Source organism: Castor canadensis, chromosome 14, assembly GCF_047511655.1.
Source record: "Castor canadensis chromosome 14, mCasCan1.hap1v2, whole genome shotgun sequence".
In the NCBI taxonomy this organism is placed as follows: Eukaryota; Metazoa; Chordata; class Mammalia; order Rodentia; family Castoridae; genus Castor; species Castor canadensis.
This window is the reverse complement of record NC_133399.1, coordinates 88,799,333-88,812,070: the sequence shown is the minus strand read 5'-3', so window position 1 is coordinate 88,812,070 and position 12,738 is coordinate 88,799,333. Positions and strand designations below refer to the sequence as shown.

Genomic DNA, 12,738 nt, shown 5'->3' with positions numbered 1-12,738 from the left:
CTTTTACTATGTGGCATTTATGGCTTATCAGTATGATTTTTGTGACAGTCTGGGCTAACATTAAACCAATATTAGTTGATGAAAATTGAAAAGTTAAAACAACTATGAGAATGCCCCCAAAAGACATGTAGTTTTACTGGATTTTGTCTATTTGTTTTCACTAGGTTCATTGGGGAAGAGAGTGCATGAAAATTTCATCACAAAAAAGACATCACCATGCAAAATGCTGAAGAATTACCAATAAGAAAGATGAGAAGGAAGGGGTAGGGAGGAAACTTATCCCAACAATGTTACCTTCAAGGGTGAGAATGAAAACAAAAAGAGTCCCGAGGACAGAAGAGATGTCTAGAAAAGGTGTAGAAGATTATGAATATTTTTTAATAGATGTGAAGGTTGTGATAAGGTGAAAAGAAACAAGAATGATTTTTTGCAAAGAAGAGTCACCAAAGGCAATTTGCTTCAAAAGAAATAGCTTTACAACCACTAGAAGGAGAATGGTATGAGGTGAGAACACTCAGAGAAGTAAAGTAAATGAAAACAGAGAAAATGAGAATACTGGGTCTGCAGTAGATGAGGTCTAGAAAGAATGCCAAAGGGTGTAAGTTGCAGCTGGAAATTAGAAAAAGGGATAAGGTGAAAAAGTGGAACCTGAGGAGGCAAGGTGGGAGAGAGAAGGAGAAGCTCAGAGAAAGCTTAGAAATAGGAACCCTATTATACAATTATGGAGAAAGAAAACTTCTACTAGGGAAAAGAAAAGTACATATATGTAGCTAGGTGGTGAAAGATGACAGAGTTCAAAATACAGTTTTTATACTAATTTTTTTTAAATTGTAGATTGACTATGAAAAGATAAAGTGTAATGTGACTAACATCAAGGTTCATCTTAGTAGTAGTGTTAGTTTGCTAGGTTTGTAGTACAAATGCTGTGGCTTAAACAATACAAATTGTCTCAATTAAGGAGTGAGGATTGATTCCTTCTGGGTGCTATGAGGGAAGGACCTCTCTCCTTTACTGTAGACGGATGTCTTCTCCCTGTGTCTCTTCACATGATGTTTTCCCTGTGTGTCTCTAAACACAAATTTCCCCTTTTTGTTGAGGACACCAGTTATATTGAATTAAGGGATCACTGTAGTCCAAGATGACCTCATACTAATGTAACCAATTTCATCAGCAACTATCTGATTTTCTAATAAGGTCACATTCCGAGATACGGGGGTGAGGGCTTCTACATATAAATTGCAAGAGGACACAATTTAAAGGATTACCAGCAGAATGCCAAGAAGCAGAGGGATTTTTGTGTAACCCAGACCACATCTGAGGTCTCCAGTTCCTTAAAATTTAAGTACAATCATACCGGGCCCCTAACAATGCCTAGGATATTACAACCCTCCCCAGTACTTCAGTGGTTCCTCAGGGGCTTATTCTGGCAAAACCAATCCTGGTTTCTGGCTCCTGCACTCATGTGCTCTTTTCTGTGCTGCATTGATACACAAGGGCAATAAGACCCTTACTTCCTTGATAACATCAAACTAAACAGATATAAATGAGGGTCCCACTCATACTAAGCATTTGTGAGGATAGGAGATGTTACTAAATGTCTGAGGGCCACTTGGCAAGATGGAGGAATGGGGTACCTAGTTAGCACACAGTGAACCTCTAAAACTTTCCAGTTAATAAGAGTCCTTTAGGCCAGTTTGCCACCAGGTTCTCATGTCAAAGTTACTGCCTCCCAATGCCTGGTAAATCTTCAAGTGAAACTTCATGCTGCTACTTAAACGCTGTATTTTCTGCAGTATTCCATGAGCTGGAGTAAGCTGAAAAAGAGGAGAGAGGCCATGCCCTTACCCAAGGTCACATTTTTCACCTTGACACTAGAGTAGGTCCACTTGTCTGCTACTTAGTATCTGACTCCCTCAGATACTGGAGTCGAAAGGTTTGTCACAATGAGAAAAGTTTCTGTTCCCTAACTTCATTGTATCAAATGAAAGAAGATAGAGATTAGAAACAACTCTTCTTAAAATGTTGTTTCTTAATCATCGTGCTATATTTTATCTCATATTAGTTGCAGTAGTCTTCTTTAATTACAGCTATCTCAGCTTCTCTTTGAGCCCCTTTCTCTATTAAGACTCATCTATTTGACCAGGTGCAATGGCTCACTCCTGTAATCCCAGCCAGTTGGGAGGCAGAGCTAGGAGGATCATGGTTCCAGGCCACCTTCTAGAGAAAAAAAGTAGTGAAACTGTATCCCAAAGCACAACAGGAGTGGTGGTTCATATCACCACTAATAATCCCAGCTACAAGGGAGGCATTGGTAGGAAGACTGTCAGGACAAAAAGCATAAGACCCTATCTGAAAAATAAGGCTAGGGTATGCCTCAAGTGTGAAGCCTTGAGATCAAATTCCAGTACCCTGCCCACCCCCAAACCCACTCATCCATGGGTAGATTCCTGTATCAAAGACTCAAACCATGCTATCCCCTCCATTCCCTTTCCTTCCTCCAAGTGATTGGATAAGCCTTTACAACACTTCATGAAAATAAACGTTTTTTTAAATTTTTTTCAAAGGACAGCATGAATGCAGACCCTCACTACTACAAATGATGCAGTTGAGTTTCCCACATTTGGGGAAATTGCAGGGGTCAGCACATTCAAAGTGCAATGAATAAGCCTTGCCCTGGGAAAACCACCTTCATGATCATGATATCTACCCTGACAGGTAAGTATGCAAATAATCTCCTTATAGCTCCACTTACAAGTTCAGAGTTGTCTGAACCCCAAAATATATTCAACTAGGGATTTCTATTTTGTTTATTGATTAAGCTTCCTGAAATGGAAGTTTCAGCAATGGTAAACAAGAAGATTCCTATCAGAACTGAAATTGAAAATATAAGAGACATGATTGGGGGGCGGTGAAGATCTGTCCTTTCAATGTGTCAGAAAACAGGGAAACTATTAAAATTTGATACAAAGAAAACTCTCAACAGAAAACACAAAGCCAAAGATTTTAAAGAGCAAAGCAAATATTCCCGACTGCTAGTATTTCATCAAGTACATGCCAGAAAAAAAAAAAAGAAGGTAAAATACTGGAGTAGAATATCAAAAGACAGCATCCAAAAGACAATCTGTCAATGAGTCAAGAGTGATAAGGGAAGAAAAGAAACCAAGCAAGATTAAAGACATTTCCTACAGACATTTTAGGTATACAAAAAGTGGATAAAGGATGGTAGTAGGCTTATGAATTAAAAATAGATTAAAGTTTAGCCAGAAGAAAAGACAAAAAAAAAAAAAAGATCTTTAAAGGGAGAACTCCATGGAATTGTGTCTAGAACAAGGCAGAGAAAGGGAGGTGTGTGTCCAGATTCCGCTTTACCTCAACAGCTAGCAGTATGGTGAGTCTTCTGTTGGCAGCTCCTTCAGGGATTATGTCAGCTGGAAAAGAGAATTTTGCCCAAGGTCACACTCCTTCCCAGGGCAGCCCACATCCAATGATTGTTCCATGATGGGTATAAAATTCCAGCCACTTTGACACAATTCAGGACAACTCTGAAGGACTATTCTAGTTCCAGAGTGCCCTGTGGAGTTGGTTGGGGTTATACTTTGGTCTGCATCACAGTTCGTCTTCACTCTCCATACTCTTCTGTTTATTCTCCTCCCTTTTTTTTTTTTAATTATTCATTTATTCACATGTGCATACATTGTTTGGGCCATTTCTCCACCCTGCTCCCCTCCCCCACCCTATCCCCCTCCCCCATCCTATCCTCCCTCACCCCCTCACTTCCTGTTCTGTCCTTATCACTAATTTTGTTGAAGAAAAGACATAAGCATACTAAGGAAGACAAAGCGTTTTTGCTAGTTGGTTTAAGGATAGCTATACAGAGAGATTCCTAACATTGCTTTCGTGAACACATGGGTTACAACCCATATTGATTCATCTCTAACTGATCTTTACACTGGTTCCTGATCCCCTTCTTATGTTAACCTTTGTTGCTTTAAGGTTTCTCTATTAGTTCCTCTGGAGTGGAGACATCAAACGCTTTCATGTTTTGGGTTTTCTACATATTCCTCTATATCCTGTATGTGCTCTCCCATTGTCATGTGATCCAAGTCCAACCACATTTCTGTATTTGCCTTAGATCTAAAGTCAGCATATGAGGGAAAACATACAATTTTTGGTCTTCTGAGCCTGGCTAATCTCGCTCAGAATGATGTTCTCCAGTTCCACCCATCTACCTGCAAATGATAAGCTTTCATTCTTCTTCATGACTGAGTAAAATTCTATTGTGTACAAGTACCACATTTTCTTGATCCATTCATCAGTAGTGGGGCATCTTGGTTGTTTCCATAACTTGGCTATTGTGAATAGTGCTGCAATAAACATGTGTGTGCAGGTGCCTCTGGCATAACCTGTGTTGCATTCCTTTGGGTATATCCCTAGGAATGGGATTGCTGGATCATATGGCAGGTCTATGTTTAGATTTTTAAGAAGTCTCCAAATTTTTTTCCAGAGTGGTTGCACCAGCTTGCATTCCCACCAGCAGTGGACTAGGGTTCTTTTTTCCCCACATCCTCACCAACACATGCTGTTGGTGGTGTTTTTCCTCTCTTTCTTATATGTGATACTAAAAGCTTTCTATAACAACATCCTGATCCCTAAACTCCATCTCACAGTCTGCTTTCTTGGATACCTAACTTTGAGGGAAGGTGACCCAATAGGGAATAAACAAATAAATTTATTTGAAACCTCACAAATGAGTGAAATTAAAAGAAGAAAAGTTCCTGTGTTTATAATCTGACTGCTTTGTTCTTTGAAACTTTATGGATTGTCTGAGAAAACTTTTGGTTTTCAATATGCATAAATGGTCAATGTTAATAATTTAAAGAAACAAGCATATTGACAAGCATATTGGCAATCAAAAACAATGGAAAAGACACACAGTTGTGCCATAAAGCAAGGAAGTTTAGATAACCAATGACATAAGAGTACTAAAAAGCAAGATAGGACTGGGCACTGGTGGCTGATGCCCAGTCACTTGGGAGACTGAGACTGGGAAGATTTCCATTTGAGGCCAGCCCAGGCAAATAGTTTGCAAGATCTCATCTCCAAAAATAACCAGAGTAAAATGGACTGGAGGTGTGGCTCAAGCAATAGAGTGCTTGTTTTGCAAGTGTGAAGCCCTGAGTTCAAACACTAGTCCCACCAAAAAAAAATAAAAGAAGCAACAGCAAGATAGGGACAAGTTCCATATTAGGAGGATATATTAGAAATAAGAGCTGTAGGCAGCCATGTCCCATCATGAAAAGCACAGATAAAATATAAAGGGAAAGTCCTCATGACATTTAGGTGCCTGTTTGGTTTGTTTTTAAACCCTGTAGAAAAGGATCTCTTTTCTATGTTGATCTCTCTTTTTGAAGAGCTTTAGTTTGAAGACAATCTTGAAGAAGAACCTAACAGTTAGAAAGCATTAGCCTTAGGCTGGGGGCATGACTAAAGTGGACAGTGCCTATTTAGCAAGTACAAGGCCTTGAGTTCAAACTCCAGTACTGCCAAAAAAAAAAAGAAAGAAAAGAAAAGCATTAACATCTTTAGAAGCAATTGTTTGGACCAACTTTCTTTTCCATGGTTGGTGCTACTATTAAACAGTATACTGTATGAATGACAAATTAAATTTAGACATTAAAAGCAAGCTATACAGTAGCCGTACATGAATTAGCATGAAAAAGTCAATGACATATAGTTCAGTAAAAAATAAAATTTGAAACAATACATTAGTGACCTTATTAATATCTTTGTGTATGTATGCATCAAATGTCTCTGGATAGTAAGAATTTGAAGTTTTGTGTGTGTGTGTGTGTGTGTGTGTGTGTGTGTGTGTGTGTGTGTGTGGTGGTGGAGATAAATCCATGGCTTTGTACTTGCTAGACAAGTAGTCTACCACTGAGCTACATCCCTAGCCCTTGGGTTTTTTTGTTGTTGTTGTTATTATTCATATGAGATGAGCATACAATGCTTGGGTCATTTCTCCCCCCTGCCCCCACCCCCTCCCTTACCACCCACTCCACCCCCTCCCTCTCCTCCCCACTCCCTCAATACCCAGCAGAAACTATTTTGCCCTTATCTCTAATTTTGTTGAAGAGAGAGTATAAGCAATAATAGGAAGGAACAAGGGTTTTTGCTGGTTGAGATAAGGATAGCTATACAGAGAGTTGACTCACATTAATTTCCTGTGCATGTGTGTTACCTTCTAGGTTAATTCTTCTTAATCTAACCTTTTCTGTAGTTCCTGGTCCCCTCTCCTATTGGCCTCAGTTGCTTTTAAGGTAGCCCTTGGTTTTTGAAGAAACAGTGTCACACTATGTAGCTCAATCTAGAATGAAACTTTCAATCCACCTGCCTGTCTCTCAAGTCCTAAGATTTCAGCAAGTAGTGTCATAGCTCTTGGGCCTTGGCCATCACATCAGGTCTTGGTAGCTCCCTGGAACTCCTCCAGTGACCTCAACCCACAGTCTATCTTTAGCTCTTCTTAGCCTTCTCTATACTTCCACCAGCCTTTGTCATCACTACCTGGGTTGCTTTCTGGAACTCTTCGACCACCTTCTCATCACTACTGTTGCTGCCACTACTGCTGCCACAACTGTGGCCTTTGCCACTGCTGCTGCTACTGTCACTATCTCCTCTGTGTTACCAGTTGAGCCCACTGTACACATGATAATCACAAGTAGAAAGAAAAGACCATTTGGGAGAAGCCTTTTACTGGACCTAATGTTGTATGTCAGGGATGAGCACGGGAGAGTCTTTCCCAACTTACTCAAAAAAGTGAGCCAAGAGCCTGGTTATATAGTCAGAAAAGGAGCATGACATTCAAATAAGGCATTGTAATTTGTACTAATCATAGCACAGTGTCAGATATCTTCCTAGATATCTTACATTTCTGTAAAGCTCAGGCCTTTGCATAAAGGATACATTTGAAGAACATCTTTGGAAACTAGAAATAGTATAATCCTTTAGAGAAAGAGATGTGTCTTATCAGAGACACTCCAGGGTACCTTTGTATTAGTCAGGGTTCTCTGGAAAAACAGAACCAATAAGATGTATAATTATAAGAGATTTGTTAGATTGCCTTACACAAGAGACTGGATGGTTCCACAATGGTTTCTTCAGGCAGGAGAACTGGAGAAACCATGTTGATGGCTGGTCCAAGGAACTGGAATCCTCAGAACAAGAAGAACCCATGAGATAGCCCCAGACTGAAGCACAAGGCCTGGAAGCTCTCTGGAGTCTTTGGTGTGAGTCCACATTCAAAGGCTGAAGAATCTGGATTCTGATGTGCCTGGGCTTCAGCAGCAGCAAAACCTCACCTGTTAAGAAGAGTGAAGCTTGCACATATGTACAATCTCCCCTTTCTGCATTTTTTTTCCATCTGGCTATTGAATGGGGGTCCCCCTCAGTTTGCTGACCACATGGCAATCTTCTCCGGAAACACCCTCACAGGTACAACAGGTACTAATTTTCTAGGCATCTCTCAATCCGTTCAACTTGACAACCAAGATTAACCATTACAGTAATCAAGATAAAAGCCTCCCCTCCACCAATGACATTGCTTACATTCTAGCATAATAAGGAATCTCTCTCTAGAAGGGAGAATGTCTCTTCACTATGTTATGACAGTGTCCTCAACAGTTTTTGGCTGCTTTCCTGCAGCTGTGAGTGATGGTTTGTTCACTGGGCATACCCCTGGAGTTTATCTGTTTCTCAGAAGTGCAAATAACAGCCACCAACCATCACTGGCTGATAGGAGAAGGTATTGTTTGCCTTGTCTATCATCCAGGGAAACCTCCCCCTTACCACCACCATCAATCTTCTATAGTGACCTTACTCCAAAGACTATCTGAATCTTCAGAATTTCTCCCAAGTACACCAAGATACAGGCACATGTTGGGAATGGGAATTAAATGTCAAGAACATCTCCCCTGATAATGCTCTTAGAAATGTTTCAGATCCCCACTCTGGCAGTGAAAGCAAGTAGTCAGAATTCTTACCTTCTTCATATTTGGTCAAGCTGCTCCCTCTCAATTGCTAGTTTTCTTCAAGTTGCAATCTTATTGTCCATTGTCATAACAAACATTTCTGATTGCTTTATTCAAAAAGTCTACATCAAAATATGCCATAAAGAGGTTCCTGGAAAATTGACTATTGTTGCTTAAATGCACACTTATCAGAGAGCTCTAAAGAACTAGCTTCTACATTTACATAAGATTAATTTGCATCACAACTGCTGCTGTTTCAATGCCTTTATATTTTCTTCTGAGTGTTAGTTTCTTAACTTCTCTTCCTTGTCTTCCTTTAACCCTCAGCACTCTCCCCTTGTCAATGATAATACTCAGGTAGGACCTTCCATACATAACATTGCATTGTCTCTAGGACTATGGTGGGGGTGCCTTTGTCTTCCATTACTGATTCTGATCCTATTCTAACCAAATATTCTAAAATAGTGTTCCCTCCCCTATTTTGCTATGCGGTTGCACAGTAGAGTGGAAAAAGGGAAAGCAGTGGAGAGTGGAGATGAGTCACTACTTGAAAGTACAGGGTGTTTGGAAGAGACGTGGTCTTGAGCCGGATAACCCAGGACACCTTTTTTGACACACCTATTCAATCTGGCAGGTATCTCTGCAGGTACCTCAGGGGCCCAATCATAAACTAGTTCCTTCTAATCTGATTTACTATACAAGGGAGACAGAGAGAAGCAAGTATCTCAGGAGTTACATTCCAGATTTGGGATTGGTAAAGTACCAATAAGTTAGTTGGGATGTCTGTCTATCAGATCCTAGCTGAGAATTAAATGGGAACTTTCAGTTCAACTGGATTCTGGAACCAATCTCCAAATTTTACTTAAGAAAGAGTGAAGATGAAATTCAAAGTGTTTCTGTGAAGCCTGGATTGGGATAAGATTAAACTGATCTCAGAGTAGGAAGGATATGACATAAAATATAGGTGGGGATAACCAATATGGGTTATTCCCAGTTGGGCATTTGGGGGTCTTCATTCTGTTTTGTTTCTGTTAGGATTCTTCTAACTTACTTCTTTCCCTCTAACTTTTCCACTTATATATGTTCTTTCAGTAAACAAGTACAGAGTATGTAGGATATATATCACATTTTACCAGCTGACATGCAAATTAGGTAAGACAGCATCTCTATTTTAGGAATTACACTATTATAGGAGATTATAGTCTAGGCCTATATTTCCTGTGTGAAGAATCATTTCTGTTCTTATAAGCTGTAAAGTATTTCCTGACATTTTATTTCTATAGTCAAAGAAGTCTGGGAAATGCTCTATGATATACCACTCTTGGATAATCACAACATGTATTAGCATAGGAAAGAACAGACATATCCTGCAATACAAGAATTTGGTAACTCATTGTTTTATCAATTTTCTTTAATACAACTCTAGTTTGAAATGAGAGATATTCTTTGAGCACATTTATAAGGGATGGGGTTTAAAGTCTAGTAAGTCCAACATCTTCCAGAGGGACAGTTTCGGTCAACTGCTTTTTATCCTGCCTATGGGCTATATTTACATTTCAAGTAGTAGTCTTCACATAGAGAGAGCTCTGAGTCAGGTCAAAAAAAGACAAGCCCTGAGGAACAGAGCTTTTCAGCAAGTGACAGAGAAGCCAAGTAGTGACAGTTCTCTGAGGATGGGACTTGGTGGCTCCAAATCTGTTCTGCTTCTTCCAGTTGATGATACACTGCTGGTTTCCATGGCAGCAATGTTGCTAAAGTTTTCATTTTTTTCAAGGTTATGGCAGAGTGTGGAGAGCTCAGAGATTAGGGTAAATTAAAATGATACAAGATTTGCTGTTTTTCTGAGATTCTGCCACTTTTATTGATAAACATTCCTCAGGTCATTATAAGCCTATATTTGAATTTCTGGAGTTTTGAAAAAGTTGACTTTGCCAGTGTTCTTGGTGGATTTTTTTTTTTTTTTTGGCAGCACTGGAGTTTGAACTCAGGGCTTCATACTTGCTAGGAGGCACTTTACCACTTATGCCACTCTGCCAGCCCTGTTTTGTGTTGCGTATTTTAGGATAGGGTCTCGTCAACTTTTTGCCTGGGGCTGGCTTCGAAATGAGATCCTCCTATCTCTGCCTCCTGATAAAGCTAGGATTATAGGTGTGAGCCTCTAGCACTTAGTGGTGGCTTTTATGAATGAGTAAATTTTTGGAGTTCCTTACACCATTATTCCCTTCATGCTTTTTTTATTCCACCAGACTTTATTTTTGTTATGCCCCATTCTGAGAATGTCCATATCCTCTGTCTATTCTGCTTGGAAAATTCACAAGTATATATTAAATGTCTCACTCTTCATCAAATTCTATTTGTTCTTCCCTTCTTGAGTAGACTTAATCATGCCCCATGACGTTTTTACATTTTATAACTACTCACAAGTCTTCATGCTTATCTGTTTCTGAGCTCCACATTCGATTATGAATGCTGTGTATTATGAATGTTCCAGGGGACAGTGTTCATAGTAATCTTGAATGTGCCCCACGGAGTTGTATAATGATCAGTCTGCATGGTCACACCTGGGTACCTTGTGTCTATCTTTACCTGTTAACTTGAAATACTTACAATAGCAATAACATCTTATTCTAATTTGTTTGTCCACAGTTTTATCCAGAACTTCTCCAAAGTACCTAATCATTTCTAAAAATGAACTAATGGACTATCTTCTCCCTACCCTCACAATATATATATTACACATACAGCAGGGTCTCTCTAAAAAAAAAAACAAAACAAAAAACAAACCTTACAATGTAGAACATGAACAAGAAATCAAAATAACTGAACTAAATAGACCATGGGTTAAAACTAAAATTCTCATTATTTCTATAGCAAGGGAGAAGAATTAGCAAATTCATGAAGTAACTTTTTGTTTATTACAGGATTTCTACTTAATTCATGTTTTAAGCCTTGATTATTCATGTTTCCATTCATCTTATTAAGGAATCCTTAGGTTTCAAGAAACAGAAGTTGCCTAAAGATAGCTGAAGTAAAGAGGAACTTTTATAAATAATCAAAGGTATTTCATGAAAATCAAGTATGGAACTTAAGCAGGGCACCTCAAGAGACTAAAAGTCAGAACTAGACAACCCATAGCCAACATCACTTTTTCTGGCTTAGACCACCCTCTTGGATTTTCATCTCTTCATTTCTCTACTCATCTGCATATCTACTTTATTTTTTCTCACTTCTCAAAATACCTGCTTTCTCTAAGTCAGTATGCACAAAGTTACCATAGCCCAGGTTTCAATAATTCTGTCTGTTAAGGTATATCAGTGAAATTAACTAGAAAATCCAAGATTCTCTTTCAAATTCTCATGAGAGTAGACCTTTTGGGCAAACTTGGGTTGAGCATGAACAACAGGGATAAATAGTTGTGCTCAGGGGGAAGGTTTACATGGCTCACTTGCTACCTACTCAGCTAGATCAATGGTGGAAGCTCACTCTGTAGAAGGGAGTGTGTAACGAGGAAAGGGCTGTAGGTGATAGGGAGTTTAACTGGATAAGCTTCTATATTAGTCTGCTTGGGCTGTCATAACAGAATATCACAGACTGCGTGGCTCAAACAAAAATTTATTTTCTCACAGTTTTAGAGACTCAAAAGCTTAAGATCAAAGTGCCAGCAGGGTTGTTTCTGATGAGGATTTTCTTCCTGGCTTTCAAGTATCTGAATTCTGTATCCTCACATGGCCTTTCCTCTGTGCACATTCAGAAAGAGAGATTTCTGATGTCGCTTCCTCTTCTTATAAGGACACCAGTCTGATAAGATTAGGAACCCATCCTTATTAACTCATTTAACCGTAACTGCTTCTTTTTAAATTTATTTTTATTTTTACTTTTACTCATTATTATTATTATTATTGCAATGCTGAGGCTCAAACCCAGGGCCTTGCCTATGAGAAGAAGCATGTGCTTTACCACTGAGTTACATTCCACGTCCCGTTAATTACCTCTTCAAACACCTTATCCCCAAATACAGTGGGGTTATGGTTTCAACATATAAACTTGAGGGGAGAGACCTCAATTCAATCCATAATAATATCTCAAAACTTGATGCTTGAATTTAATTTCTGAGAATAATGCATACTTTTTAAACTTATTAATGGTCTGTAATGTTCTGAAATTGCTGAAGACTTGTTACAGAATTATTCATAAATTAGCTTTTCTTCTTCAAAAGTTTTATATATATATATATATATATATATATATATATATATGCAACTTCATTTTAAAATTTGTATTAGCATCAATTGGGTGTACAGGGGTGGGGGGTGATTCACTCTGACAGGTTTTCAGTTCAGAGGACAAGATGCTCTGTTGGAGTCATGTAGGTATCTCTGTCTTATACTTAGTGACAGAGAGGGCTGCAGAAAAACAAAGCATGGAACTCAAAGGAATAGAAGTGGGTAGGCATGGTAGAAAGCTGAGGGAACTCTTTATAGTATGTAGAAGTCAAATTAAATACATCATTTATCAAACCAGTCAGAGGGTTGTAAAGGCCACAGCTAGGTGCTCTAAATGATCACAACATAACAGAAAGCCACTGTAGATTATGCTCAGAGCTGTCCCTGAGATAATCCTGTCTTTATAATATAAATAACATATAAAGACTTCCTAGACATTATTCCTCTTCATTCTCCAGGTTCTTTTTTTTTTTAGTATTGTTTTGGGTTTA

The 12,738-nt window shown here is 38.9% G+C and overlaps 1 long non-coding RNA gene and 1 other non-coding gene across 2 annotated transcripts in view; both read right to left on the bottom strand.

Annotated features, from left to right (window-relative positions):
- Nucleotides 1–12,181, bottom strand: part of LOC141416913 (uncharacterized) — a 75,039-nt gene extending 62,858 nt beyond the window's left edge. Inside the window, exons 1-2 of the long non-coding RNA XR_012441536.1 lie at nucleotides 7,123–12,181; nucleotides 3,370–3,428 (exon numbers count right to left, since the gene is read on the bottom strand). This is a non-coding gene — a long non-coding RNA (uncharacterized lncRNA). The remainder of the gene's footprint in view (nucleotides 1–3,369; nucleotides 3,429–7,122) is intronic.
- On the bottom strand, nucleotides 2,560–2,723 carry LOC141416959 (U1 spliceosomal RNA). The gene has a single exon (XR_012441607.1). It is a non-coding gene; the product is annotated as a U1 spliceosomal RNA (small nuclear RNA).
- Nucleotides 12,182–12,738: the final 557 nt, after the last annotated feature.